This window comes from Salvelinus fontinalis, chromosome 5 (assembly GCF_029448725.1).
Source record: "Salvelinus fontinalis isolate EN_2023a chromosome 5, ASM2944872v1, whole genome shotgun sequence".
In the NCBI taxonomy this organism is placed as follows: domain Eukaryota; kingdom Metazoa; phylum Chordata; class Actinopteri; order Salmoniformes; family Salmonidae; genus Salvelinus; species Salvelinus fontinalis.
This window is the reverse complement of record NC_074669.1, coordinates 7,985,256-7,999,255: the sequence shown is the minus strand read 5'-3', so window position 1 is coordinate 7,999,255 and position 14,000 is coordinate 7,985,256. Positions and strand designations below refer to the sequence as shown.

The following is a 14,000-nucleotide window of genomic DNA, read 5'->3' as shown; positions in this document are numbered from 1 at the left end:
GCTCACCTTAACCCAGTCCCACACACAGCTCACCTTAACCCAGTCCCACACACAGCTCACCTTAACCCAGTCCTACACACAACTCACCTTAACCCAGTCCCACACACAGCTCACCTTAACCCAGTCCCACACACAACTCAACTTAACCCAGTCCCACACACAGCTCACCTTAACCAAGTCCCACACACAGCTCACCTTAACCCTGTCCCACACACAGCTCACCTTAACCCAGTCCCACACACAACTCACCTTAACCCAGTCCTACACACAACTCACCTTAACCCAGTCCCACACACAACTCACCTTAACCCAGTCCCACACACAACTCACCTTAACCCAGTCCCACACACAGCTCACCTTAACCCAGTCCCACACACAGCTCACCTTAACCCAGTCCTACACACAACTCACCTTAACCCAGTCCCACACACAGCTCAACTTAACCCAGTCCCACACACAGCTCAACTTAACCTAGTCCCACACACAGCTCACCTTAACCCAGTCCCACACACAGCTCACCTTAACCCAGCCCCACACACAGCCCACCTTAACCCAGTCCCACACACAACTCACCTTAACCCAGTCCCACACACAACTCACCTTAACCCAGTCCTACACACAGCTCACCTTAACCCAGTCCCACACACAGCTCACCTTAACCCAGTCCCACACACAACTCACCTTAACCCAGTCCTACACACAGCTCACCTTAACCCAGTCCCACACACAGCTCACCTTAACCCAGTCCCACACACAACTCACCTTAACCCAGTCCCACACACAGCTCACCTTAACCCAGTCCCACACACAACTCACCTTAACCCAGTCCTACACACAGCTCACCTTAACCCAGTCCCACACACAGCTCACCTTAACCCAGTCCCACACACAGCTCACCTTAACCCAGTCCTACACACAACTCACCTTAACCCAGTCCCACACACAGCTCACCTTAACCCAGTCCCACACACAACTCAACTTAACCCAGTCCCACACACAGCTCACCTTAACCAAGTCCCACACACAGCTCACCTTAACCCAGTCCCACACACAGCTCACCTTAACCCAGTCCCACACACAACTCACCTTAACCCAGTCCTACACACAACTCACCTTAACCCAGTCCCACACACAACTCACCTTAACCCAGTCCCACACACAGCTCACCTTAACCCAGTCCCACACACAGCTCACCTTAACCCAGTCCCACACACAGCTCACCTTAACCCAGTCCCACACACAGCTCACCTTAACCCAGTCCCACACACAACTCACCTTAACCCAGTCCCACACACAACTCACCTTAACCCAGTCCTGCACACAGCTCACCTTAACCCAGTCCCACACACAACCCACCTTAACCCAGTCCCACACACAGCTCACCTTAACCCAGTCCCACACACAACTCACCTTAACCCAGTCCCACACACAACTCAACTTAACCCAGTCCCACACACAGCTCACCTTAACCAAGTCCCACACACAGCTCACCTTAACCCAGTCCCACACACAGCTCACCTTAACCCAGTCCCACACACAATTCACCTTAACCCAGTCCCACACACAACTCACCTTAACCCAGTCCCACACACAACTCACCTTAACCCAGTCCTACACACAGCTCACCTTAACCCAGTCCCACACACAGCTCACCTTAACCCAGTCCCACACACAGCTCACCTTAACCCAGTCCTACACACAACTCACCTTAACCCAGTCCCACACACAGCTCACCTTAACCCAGTCCCACACACAACTCAACTTAACCCAGTCCCACACACAACTCACCTTAACCCAGTCCCACACACAGCTCACCTTAACCCAGTCCCACACACAGCTCACCTTAACCAAGTCCCACACACAACTCACCTTAACCCAGTCCTACACACAGCTCACCTTAACCCAGTCCCACACACAGCTCACCTTAACCCAGTCCCACACACAATTCACCTTAACCCAGTCCCACACACAACTCACCTTAACCCAGTCCCACACACAACTCACCTTAACCCAGTCCTACACACAGCTCACCTTAACCCAGTCCCACACACAGCTCACCTTAACCCAGTCCCACACACAGCTCACCTTAACCCAGTCCTACACACAACTCACCTTAACCCAGTCCCACACACAGCTCACCTTAACCCAGTCCCACACACAACTCAACTTAACCCAGTCCCACACACAACTCACCTTAACCCAGTCCCACACACAGCTCACCTTAACCCAGTCCCACACACAGCTCACCTTAACCCAGTCCTACACACAACTCACCTTAACCCAGTCCCACACACAACTCACCTTAACCCAGTCCCACACACAACTCACCTTAACCCAGTCCTACACACAGCTCACCTTAACCCAGTCCCACACACAACTCACCTTAACCCAGTCCCACACACAACTCACCTTAACCCAGTCCCACACACAGCTCACCTTAACCCAGTCCCACACACAGCTCACCTTAACCCAGTCCTACACACAACTCACCTTAACCCAGTCCCACACACAGCTCAACTTAACCCAGTCCCACACACAGCTCAACTTAACCTAGTCCCACACACAGCTCACCTTAACCCAGTCCCACACACAGCTCACCTTAACCCAGTCCCACACACAGCCCACCTTAACCCAGTCCGACACACAACTCACCTTAACCCAGTCCCACACACAACTCACCTTAACCCAGTCCTACACACAGCTCACCTTAACCCAGTCCCACACACAGCTCACCTTAACCCAGTCCCACACACAACTCACCTTAACCCAGTCCTACACACAGCTCACCTTAACCCAGTCCCACACACAGCTCACCTTAACCCAGTCCCACACACAATTCACCTTAACCCAGTCCCACACACAACTCACCTTAACCCAGTCCCACACACAACTCACCTTAACCCAGTCCTACACACAGCTCACCTTAACCCAGTCCCACACACAGCTCACCTTAACCCAGTCCCACACACAGCTCACCTTAACCCAGTCCTACACACAACTCACCTTAACCCAGTCCCACACACAGCTCACCTTAACCCAGTCCCACACACAACTCAACTTAACCCAGTCCCACACACAACTCACCTTAACCCAGTCCTACACACAGCTCACCTTAACCCAGTCCCACACACAACTCACCTTAACCCAGTCCCACACACAACTCACCTTAACCCAGTCCCACACACAGCTCACCTTAACCCAGTCCCACACACAGCTCACCTTAACCCAGTCCTACACACAACCCACCTTAACCCAGTCCCACACACAGCTCACCTTAACCCAGTCCCACACACAGCTCAACTTAACCCAGTCCCACACACAGCTCAACTTAACCTAGTCCCACACACAGCTCACCTTAACCCAGTCCCACACACAGCTCACCTTAACCCAGTCCCACACACAGCCCACCTTAACCCAGTCCCACACACAACTCACCTTAACCCAGTCCCACACACAACTCACCTTAACCCAGTCCTACACACAGCTCACCTTAACCCAGTCCTACACACAGCTCACCTTAACCCAGTCCCACACACAGCTCACCTTAACCCAGTCCCACACACAACTCACCTTAACCCAGTCCTACACACAGCTCACCTTAACCCAGTCCCACACACAGCTCACCTTAACCCAGTCCCACACACAACTCACCTTAACCCAGTCCCACACACAACTCACCTTAACCCAGTCCCACACACAACTCACCTTAACCCAGTCCTACACACAGCTCACCTTAACCCAGTCCCACACACAGCTCACCTTAACCCAGTCCCACACACAGCTCACCTTAACCCAGTCCTACACACAGCTCACCTTAACCCAGTCCCACACACAGCTCACCTTAACCCAGTCCCACACACAACTCACCTTAACCCAGTCCCACACACAACTCACCTTAACCCAGTCCCACACACAGCTCACCTTAACCCAGTCCCACACACAACTCACCTTAACCTAGTCCTACACACAACTCACCTTAACCCAGTCCCACACACAGCTCACCTTAACCCAGTCCCACACACAACTCACCTTAACCCAGTCCCACACACAACTCACCTTAACCCAGTCCTACACACAGCTCACCTTAACCCAGTCCCACACAAAACTCACCATAACCCAGTCCCACACACAACTCACCTTAACCCAGTCCCACACACAGCTCACCTTAACCCAGTCCCACACACAGCTCACCTTAACCCAGTCCCACACACAACTCACCTTAACCCAGTCCCACACACGGCTCACCTTAACCCAGTCCCACACACGGCTCACCTTAACCCTGTCCCACACACGGCTCACCTTAACCCAGTCCCACACACGGCTCACCTTAACCCAGTCCCACACACAACTCACCTTAACCCAGTCCCACACACAACTCACCTTAACCCTGTCCTACACACAGCTCACCTTAACCCAGTCCCACACACAGCTCACCTTAACCCAGTCCCACACACAACTCACCTTAACCCAGTCCTACACACAGCTCACCTTAACCCAGTCCCACACACAGCTCACCTTAACCCAGTCCCACACACAACTCACCTTAACCCAGTCCTACACACAGCTCACCTTAACCCAGTCCCACACACAGCTCACCTTAACCCAGTCCCACACACAACTCACCTTAACCCAGTCCTACACACAGCTCACCTTAACCCAGTCCCACACACAACTCACCTTAACCCAGTCCCACACACAACTCACCTTAACCCAGTCCCACACACAGCTCACCTTAACCCAGTCCCACACACAGCTCACCTTAACCCAGTCCTACACACAACTCACCTTAACCCAGTCCCACACACAGCTCAACTTAACCCAGTCCCACACACAGCTCAACTTAACCTAGTCCCACACACAGCTCACCTTAACCCAGTCCCACACACAGCTCACCTTAACCCAGTCCCACACACAGCCCACCTTAACCCAGTCCCACACACAACTCACCTTAACCCAGTCCCACACACAACTCACCTTAACCCAGTCCTACACACAGCTCACCTTAACCCAGTCCTACACACAGCTCACCTTAACCCAGTCCCACACACAGCTCACCTTAACCCAGTCCCACACACAATTCACCTTAACCCAGTCCCACACACAACTCACCTTAACCCAGTCCCACACACAACTCACCTTAACCCAGTCCTACACACAGCTCACCTTAACCCAGTCCCACACACAGCTCACCTTAACCCAGTCCCACACACAGCTCACCTTAACCCAGTCCTACACACAACTCACATTAACCCAGTCCCACACACAGCTCACCTTAACCCAGTCCCACACACAACTCAACTTAACCCAGTCCCACACACAACTCACCTTAACCCAGTCCTACACACAGCTCACCTTAACCCAGTCCCACACACAACTCACCTTAACCCAGTCCCACACACAACTCACCTTAACCCAGTCCCACACACAGCTCACCTTAACCCAGTCCCACACACAGCTCACCTTAACCCAGTCCTACACACAACTCACCTTAACCCAGTCCCACACACAGCTCACCTTAACCCAGTCCCACACACAGCTCAACTTAACCCAGTCCCACACACAGCTCAACTTAACCTAGTCCCACACACAGCTCACCTTAACCCAGTCCCACACACAGCTCACCTTAACCCAGTCCCACACACAGCCCACCTTAACCCAGTCCCACACACAACTCACCTTAACCCAGTCCCACACACAACTCACCTTAACCCAGTCCTACACACAGCTCACCTTAACCCAGTCCCACACACAGCTCACCTTAACCCAGTCCCACACACAACTCACCTTAACCCAGCCCTACACACAGCTCACCTTAACCCAGTCCCACACACAGCTCACCTTAACCCAGTCCCACACACAACTCACCTTAACCCAGTCCCACACACAACTCACCTTAACCCAGTCCCACACACAACTCACCTTAACCCAGTCCTACACACAGCTCACCTTAACCCAGTCCCACACACAGCTCACCTTAACCCAGTCCCACACACAGCTCACCTTAACCCAGTCCTACACACAGCTCACCTTAACCCAGTCCCACACACAGCTCACCTTAACCCAGTCCCACACACAACTCACCTTAACCCAGTCCCACACACAACTCACCTTAACCCAGTCCCACACACAGCTCACCTTAACCCAGTCCCACACACAACTCACCTTAACCTAGTCCTACACACAACTCACCTTAACCCAGTCCCACACACAGCTCACCTTAACCCAGTCCCACACACAACTCACCTTAACCCAGTCCCACACACAACTCACCTTAACCCAGTCCTACACACAGCTCACCTTAACCCAGTCCCACACAAAACTCACCATAACCCAGTCCCACACACAACTCACCTTAACCCAGTCCCACACACAGCTCACCTTAACCCAGTCCCACACACAGCTCACCTTAACCCAGTCCCACACACAACTCACCTTAACCCAGTCCCACACACGGCTCACCTTAACCCAGTCCCACACACGGCTCACCTTAACCCTGTCCCACACACGGCTCACCTTAACCCAGTCCCACACACGGCTCACCTTAACCCAGTCCCACACACAACTCACCTTAACCCAGTCCCACACACAACTCACCTTAACCCAGTCCTACACACAGCTCACCTTAACCCAGTCCCACACACAGCTCACCTTAACCCAGTCCCACACACAACTCACCTTAACCCAGTCCTACACACAGCTCACCTTAACCCAGTCCCACACACAGCTCACCTTAACCCAGTCCCACACACAACTCACCTTAACCCAGTCCCACACACAACTCACCTTAACCCAGTCCCACACACAACTCACCTTAACCCAGTCCTACACACAGCTCACCTTAACCCAGTCCCACACACAGCTCACCTTAACCCAGTCCCACACACAGCTCACCTTAACCCAGTCCTACACACAACTCACCTTAACCCAGTCCCACACACAGCTCACCTTAACCCAGTCCCACACACAACTCACCTTAACCCAGTCCCACACACAGCTCACCTTAACCCAGTCCCACACACAACTCACCTTAACCTAGTCCTACACACAACTCACCTTAACCCAGTCCCACACACAGCTCACCTTAACCCAGTCCCACACACAACTCACCTTAACCCAGTCCCACACACAACTCACCTTAACCCAGTCCTACACACAGCTCACCTTAACCCAGTCCTACACAAAACTCACCATAACCCAGTCCCACACACAACTCACCTTAACCCAGTCCCACACACAGCTCACCTTAACCCAGTCCCACACACAGCTCACCTTAACCCAGTCCCACACACAACTCACCTTAACCCAGTCCCACACACGGCTCACCTTAACCCAGTCCAACACACGGCTCACCTTAACCCTGTCCCACACACGGCTCACCTTAACCCAGTCCCACACACGGCTCACCTTAACCCAGTCCCACACACGGCTCACCTTAACCCAGTCCCACACACGGCTCACCTTAACCCAGTCCCACACACGGCTCACCTTAACCCTGTCCCACACACGGCTCACCTTAACCCAGTCCCACACACGGCTCACCTTAACCCAGTCCTACACACAACTCACCTTAACGCAGTCCCACACACAGCTCACCTTAACCCTGTCCCACACACAACTCACCTTAACCCAGTCCTACACACAGCTCACCTTAACCCAGTCCCACACACAGCTCACCTTAACCCAGTCCCACACACAGCTCACCTTAACCCAGTCCCACACACAACTCACCTTAACCCAGTCCTACACACAGCTCACCTTAACGCAGTCCCACACACAGCTCACCTTAACCCAGTCCCACACACAGCTCCCCTTAACCCAGTCCCACACACAACTCACCTTAACCCAGTCCCACACACAACTCACCTTAACCCAGTCCTACACACAACTCACCTTAACCCAGTCCCACACACAACTCAACTTAACCCAGTCCCACACACAGCTCACCTTAACCCAGTCCCACACACAACTCAACTTAACCCAGTCCCACACACAGCTCACCTTAACCCAGTCCCACACACAACTCACCTTAACCCAGTCCTGCACACAGCTCACCTTAACCCAGTCCTACACACAACTCACCTTAACCCAGTCCCACACACAACTCACCTTAACCCAGTCCTACACACAGCTCACCTTAACCCAGTCCCACACACAACTCACCTTAACCCAGTCCCACACACAACTCACCTTAACCCAGTCCCACACACAGCTCACCTTAACCCAGTCCCACACACAGCTCACCTTAACCCAGTCCTACACACAACTCACCTTAACCCAGTCCCACACACAACTCACCTTAACCCAGTCCCACACACAACTCACCTTAACCCAGTCCCACACACAGCTCACCTTAACCCAGTCCCACACACAACTCACCTTAACCCAGTCCCACACACAACTCACCTTAACCCAGTCCCACACACAGCTCACCTTAACCCAGTCCCACACACAGCCCACCTTAACCCAGTCCCACACACAACTCACCTTAACCCAGTCCCACACACAACTCACCTTAACCCAGTCCCACACACAACTCACCTTAACCCAGTCCCACACACAACTCACCTTAACCCAGTCCCACACACAACTCACCTTAACCCAGTCCTACACACAGCTCACCTTAACCCAGTCCCACACACAACTCACCTTAACCCAGTCCCACACACAACTCACCTTAACCCAGTCCCACACACAGCTCACCTTAACCCAGTCCCACACACAGCCCACCTTAACCCAGTCCCACACACAACTCACCTTAACCCAGTCCCACACACAACTCACCTTAACCCAGTCCTACACACAACTCACCTTAACCCAGTCCCACACACAACTCACCTTAACCCAGTCCCACACACAGCTCACCTTAACCCAGTCCCACACACAGCTCACCTTAACCCAGTCCCACACACAACTCACCTTAACCCAGTCCTACACACAGCTCACCTTAACCCAGTCCCACACACAGCTCACCTTAACCCAGTCCCACACACAACTCACCTTAACCCAGTCCCACACACAACTCACCTTAACCCAGTCCCACACACAACTCACCTTAACCCAGTCCCACACACAACTCACCTTAACCCAGTCCCACACACAGCTCACCTTAACCCAGTCCTACACAAAACTCACCATAACCCAGTCCCACACACAACTCACCTTAACCCAGTCCCACACACAGCTCACCTTAACCCAGTCCCACACACAGCTCACCTTAACCCAGTCCCACACACAGCTCACCTTAACCCAGTCCCACACACAACTCACCTTAACCCAGTCCCACACACGGCTCACCTTAACCCAGTCCCACACACGGCTCACCTTAACCCAGTCCTACACACGGCTCACCTTAACCCAGTCCCACACACGGCTCACCTTAACCCAGTCCCACACACGGCTCACCTTAACCCAGTCCCACACACAACTCACCTTAACCCAGTCCTACACACAGCTCACCTTAACGCAGTCCCACACACAGCTCACCTTAACCCAGTCCCACACACAGCTCCCCTTAACCCAGTCCTACACACAACTCACCTTAACCCAGTCCCACACACAGCTCACCTTAACCCAGTCCCACACACAGCTCACCTTAACCCAGTCCCACACACAGCTCACCTTAACCCAGTCCCACACACAGCTCACCTTAACCCAGTCCCACACACAGCTCACCTTAACCCAGTCCTACACACAACTCACCTTAACCCAGTCCCACACACAGCTCACCTTAACCCAGTCCCACACACAACTCACCTTAACCCAGTCCCACACACAGCTCACCTTAACCCAGTCCTACACACAACTCACCTTAACCCAGTCCCACACACAGCTCACCTTAACACAGTCCCACACACAGCTCACCTTAACCCAGTCCCACACACAGCTCACCTTAACCCAGTCCCACACACAACTCACCTTAACCTAGTCCTACACACAACTCACCTTAACCCAGTCCTACACACAACTCACCTTAACCCAGTCCCACACACAGCTCACCTTAACCCAGTCCTACACACAGCTCACCTTAACCCAGTCCTACACACAACTCACCTTAACCCAGTCCCACACACAGCTCACCTTAACCCAGTCCCACACACAGCTCACCTTAACCTAGTCCTACACACAACTCACCTTAACCCAGTACTACACACAACTCACCTTAACCCAGTCCCACACACAACTCACCTTAACACAGTCCCACACACAGCTCACCTTAACCCAGTCCCACACACAGCTCAACTTAACCCAGTCCCTTTTCAAAGGTCTTAATATCTGCGTCTGATAACTGTACCAATTGGCTTTTGTCATCGTCTCGTTTGAAGGAATGGTCTCGTTATCTAGGAGATGTGCTGATGCTCGCATGCCCAGGCAAACAGGACACCCTGGTGTGTGTCTGTCGGACACTGAGATACCCGTCACTAGAGTTGGCACACAAGCCAAAGAGGTGCTCTTTATGTCATGGGTGCCAAGCAGACCGCTCTCTGAATTCATGACTGGGTTGTAATTGTGTTAGACTGGGATTTTAATGCACTATTTATTACCAGGGTCTGCACCACCACGCTACTGCCTACTAATTCATTATTGCTGATCAGACTATTCCCTTTAATTTAAAGCGAAAAACCATTTAGACTTTTTGAAGTAGTTCATTTGTTTGCTGGTGGTATGTGCAACCTTGTCCTCCGCTATTTGCCCTTGAATGGACCTTGTTGTGTTTTTAAACTGAAGTAACAAGTTGTCTGGCAAATGCTGCCTCTTCAATTTATTGCATATTTCTTCTGTTTGTACAAGTCTTCTCATTTTACAGTGCAAAGATATGCTGTAAATATGCAATAGTTCATCAATATTAATAGTTTACAACCACCCAGAGGTGGCATTCGCCATATCCTATGTTTATGTAACCAATTTGATCTAACCACCTAACCGCTTATAATAAATGCTAATGCAGGGAACAGACATCTGACCAAATGTACAGTGCCTTGCCTTTAGCAAGTTGTTGGTTGTGTATCACCCTGTTTGTCTTCAGTCAGACTGCCTTCGAATTTCTATTGTGATCCAAGCATTTTAGAGCTCAAGATTATTTACCAGGATGGGCTTGGTAGGCCTATTTAATGTTTACCTCAAATGTACAGCTTTTATATTGTATTGCATGATACAACACAGATAAAAGCCTTGAAAGATGTTCTTTAGGCAAATATTCAGATAGCTTTCGTTCTCATCTTGTTAAGTGGGTTTTGAAAGACGAAATGGGAATGCAGTCATTGGATCCTGAGGTAAAGTAAACGGAATAGGACACGCATTGATTTGGACTGAGGTAGAGTTTCCCAGATTGTAGATACTTAATATACACAAATACATGTTCCTTGTAATTATGTGGTGCATATCAAGGTCACAAGTACAGAAAATCTCTTGTCTACAAACCTTTGTGTGTCTTAGCACCATATGTCTTTGTATGACCAGCTGCTACTGGGGATCTTTCATGTGTGTGTGTGTGTGTGTGTTGGGGGGGGGGGGGGCTTTTGTTGTGTCTACCCTTGCGTGTCTGGCTGAGTTGACAGTATGTGAGAGGACAGTGTAACAAGAGTCGAAACCTTGTCTTCTTTGTTTGGTAATTATACCACTCTGCGTTCACATGGTAGAGGGGTACTGTGGAGAACCATCTGGGTAGAGAGAAAGGAGCACGCCAAACAAAGCCTTAACAATCTGGAAATAATTCCCTTGACCCTATTCAACCCACTGTTTTTAGGCATAGTCCTTCATCTCTTACTATAGGGCGATGGTGTAGGGCGATGGTGTAGGGCGATAGTGTAGGGCGTTGGTGTAGGGCTATGTTGTATGGAGATGGTGTAGGGTGTTGGTGTAGGGCGATGGTGTAGGGCGATGGTGTAGGGCTATGGTGTAGGGCGTTGGTGTAGGGCTATGTTGTAGGGCGATGGTGTAGGGCGATGGTGTAGGGCAATGGTGTAGGGCGTTGGTGTAGGGCTATGTTGTAGGGCGATGGTGTAGGGCGTTGGTGTAGGGCTATGTTGTAGGGCGATGTTGTATGGAGATGGTGTAGGGTGTTGGTGTAGGGCTATGGTGTAGGGCGATGGTGTAGGGCGATGGTGTAGGGCGTTGGTGTAGTGCGTTGGTGTAGGGCGATGGTGTAGGGCGTTGGTGTAGGGCGTTGGTGTAGGGCGTTGGTGTAGGGCGATGGTGTAGGGCGATGGTGTAGGGCGATGGTGTAGGGCGATGGTGTAGGGCGTTGGTGTAGGGCGTTGGTGTAGGGCGTTGGTGTAGGGCTATGGTGTAGGGCGATGGTGTAGGGCTATGGTGTAGGGCTATGTTGTATGGAGATTGTGTAGGGCGATGGTGTAGGGCTATGTTGTATGGAGATGGTGTAGGGCTATGGTGTAGGGCGTTGGTGTAGGGCTATGTTGTAGGGCGATGGTGTAGGGCGATGGTGTAGGGCAATGGTGTAGGGCGTTGGTGTAGGGCTATGTTGTAGGGCGATGGTGTAGGGCGTTGGTGTAGGGCTATGTTGTAGGGCGATGTTGTATGGAGATGGTGTAGGGTGTTGGTGTAGGGCTATGGTGTAGGGCGATGGTGTAGGGCGATGGTGTAGGGCGTTGGTGTAGTGCGTTGGTGTAGGGCGATGGTGTAGGGCGTTGGTGTAGGGCGTTGGTGTAGGGCGTTGGTGTAGGGCGATGGTGTAGGGCGATGGTGTAGGGCGATGGTGTAGGGCGATGGTGTAGGGCGTTGGTGTAGGGCGTTGGTGTAGGGCGTTGGTGTAGGGCGTTGGTGTAGGGCTATGGTGTAGGGCGATGGTGTAGGGCTATGGTGTAGGGCTATGTTGTATGGAGATTGTGTAGGGCGATGGTGTAGGGCTATGTTGTATGGAGATGGTGTAGGGCTATGGTGTAGGGCGTTGGTGTAGGGCTATGTTGTAGGGCGATGGTGTAGGGCGATGGTGTAGGGCAATGGTGTAGGGCGTTGGTGTAGGGCTATGTTGTAGGGCGATGGTGTAGGGCGTTGGTGTAGGGCTATGTTGTAGGGCGATGTTGTATGGAGATGGTGTAGGGTGTTGGTGTAGGGCTATGGTGTAGGGCGATGGTGTAGGGCGATGGTGTAGGGCGTTGGTGTAGTGCGTTGGTGTAGGGCGATGGTGTAGGGCGTTGGTGTAGGGCGTTGGTGTAGGGCGTTGGTGTAGGGCGATGGTGTAGGGCGATGGTGTAGGGCGATGGTGTAGGGCGTTGGTGTAGGGCGATGGTGTAGGGCGTTGGTGTAGGGCGTTGGTGTAGGGCTATGGTGTAGGGCGATGGTGTAGGGCTATGGTGTAGGGCTATGTTGTATGGAGATTGTGTAGGGCGATGGTGTAGGGCTATGTTGTATGGAGATGGTGTAGGGCTATGGTGTAGGGCGATGGTGTAGGGCTATGGTGTAGGGCGATGGTGTAGGGCTATGTTGTATGGAGATGGTGTAGGGCGATGGTGTAGGGCGATGGTGTAGGGCGATGGTGTAGGGCTATGGTGTAGGGCGATGGTGTAGGGCGATGGTGTAGGGCTATGGTGTAGGGCTATGGTGTAGGGCTATGGTGTATTGGACATTATGTCTGTCAGATACTGACAAGGAACACTACACCATGTCATTTATTCATGCCCTGTATTGTTAGTGTTGCAACAGTGAACTTGAAAGTGCTTCTACCTACTTTGCCAGCCTATATCCCAAATCCACAAACTCTTTGTATAAAAGTGAGAAGGTGCTGTGAGATTTAAGCACCAGTCGAACACTGTCAGGAAATTTCAGTTTAAATGGATGAATTACTGTCTGCGCTAATGTTCACAGGTTGGAGTTTTACCTTGGATTTGGCACTGGATGAAAAAGTGGGCACAGTCAAGTCAGTAGCAATCATTCTCCAGTGATCATTGTTGAAGAATCTTGCTTTATTGTGGTGATGAAGTTGAAAAGTTTCTGGACCATTCTTCAAACCAAAAGGCATTACTTTAAAGTGGAACAAGCCAGCA

The 14,000-nt window shown here is 51.8% G+C and overlaps 1 protein-coding gene across 2 annotated transcripts in view; it reads left to right on the top strand.

Annotated features, from left to right (window-relative positions):
* The window catches only part of LOC129855019 (cadherin EGF LAG seven-pass G-type receptor 1-like), a 108,926-nt gene that overhangs the window by 37,096 nt on the left and 57,830 nt on the right, over positions 1-14,000 (top strand). The gene's annotated exons all lie outside the window — the stretch shown is intronic.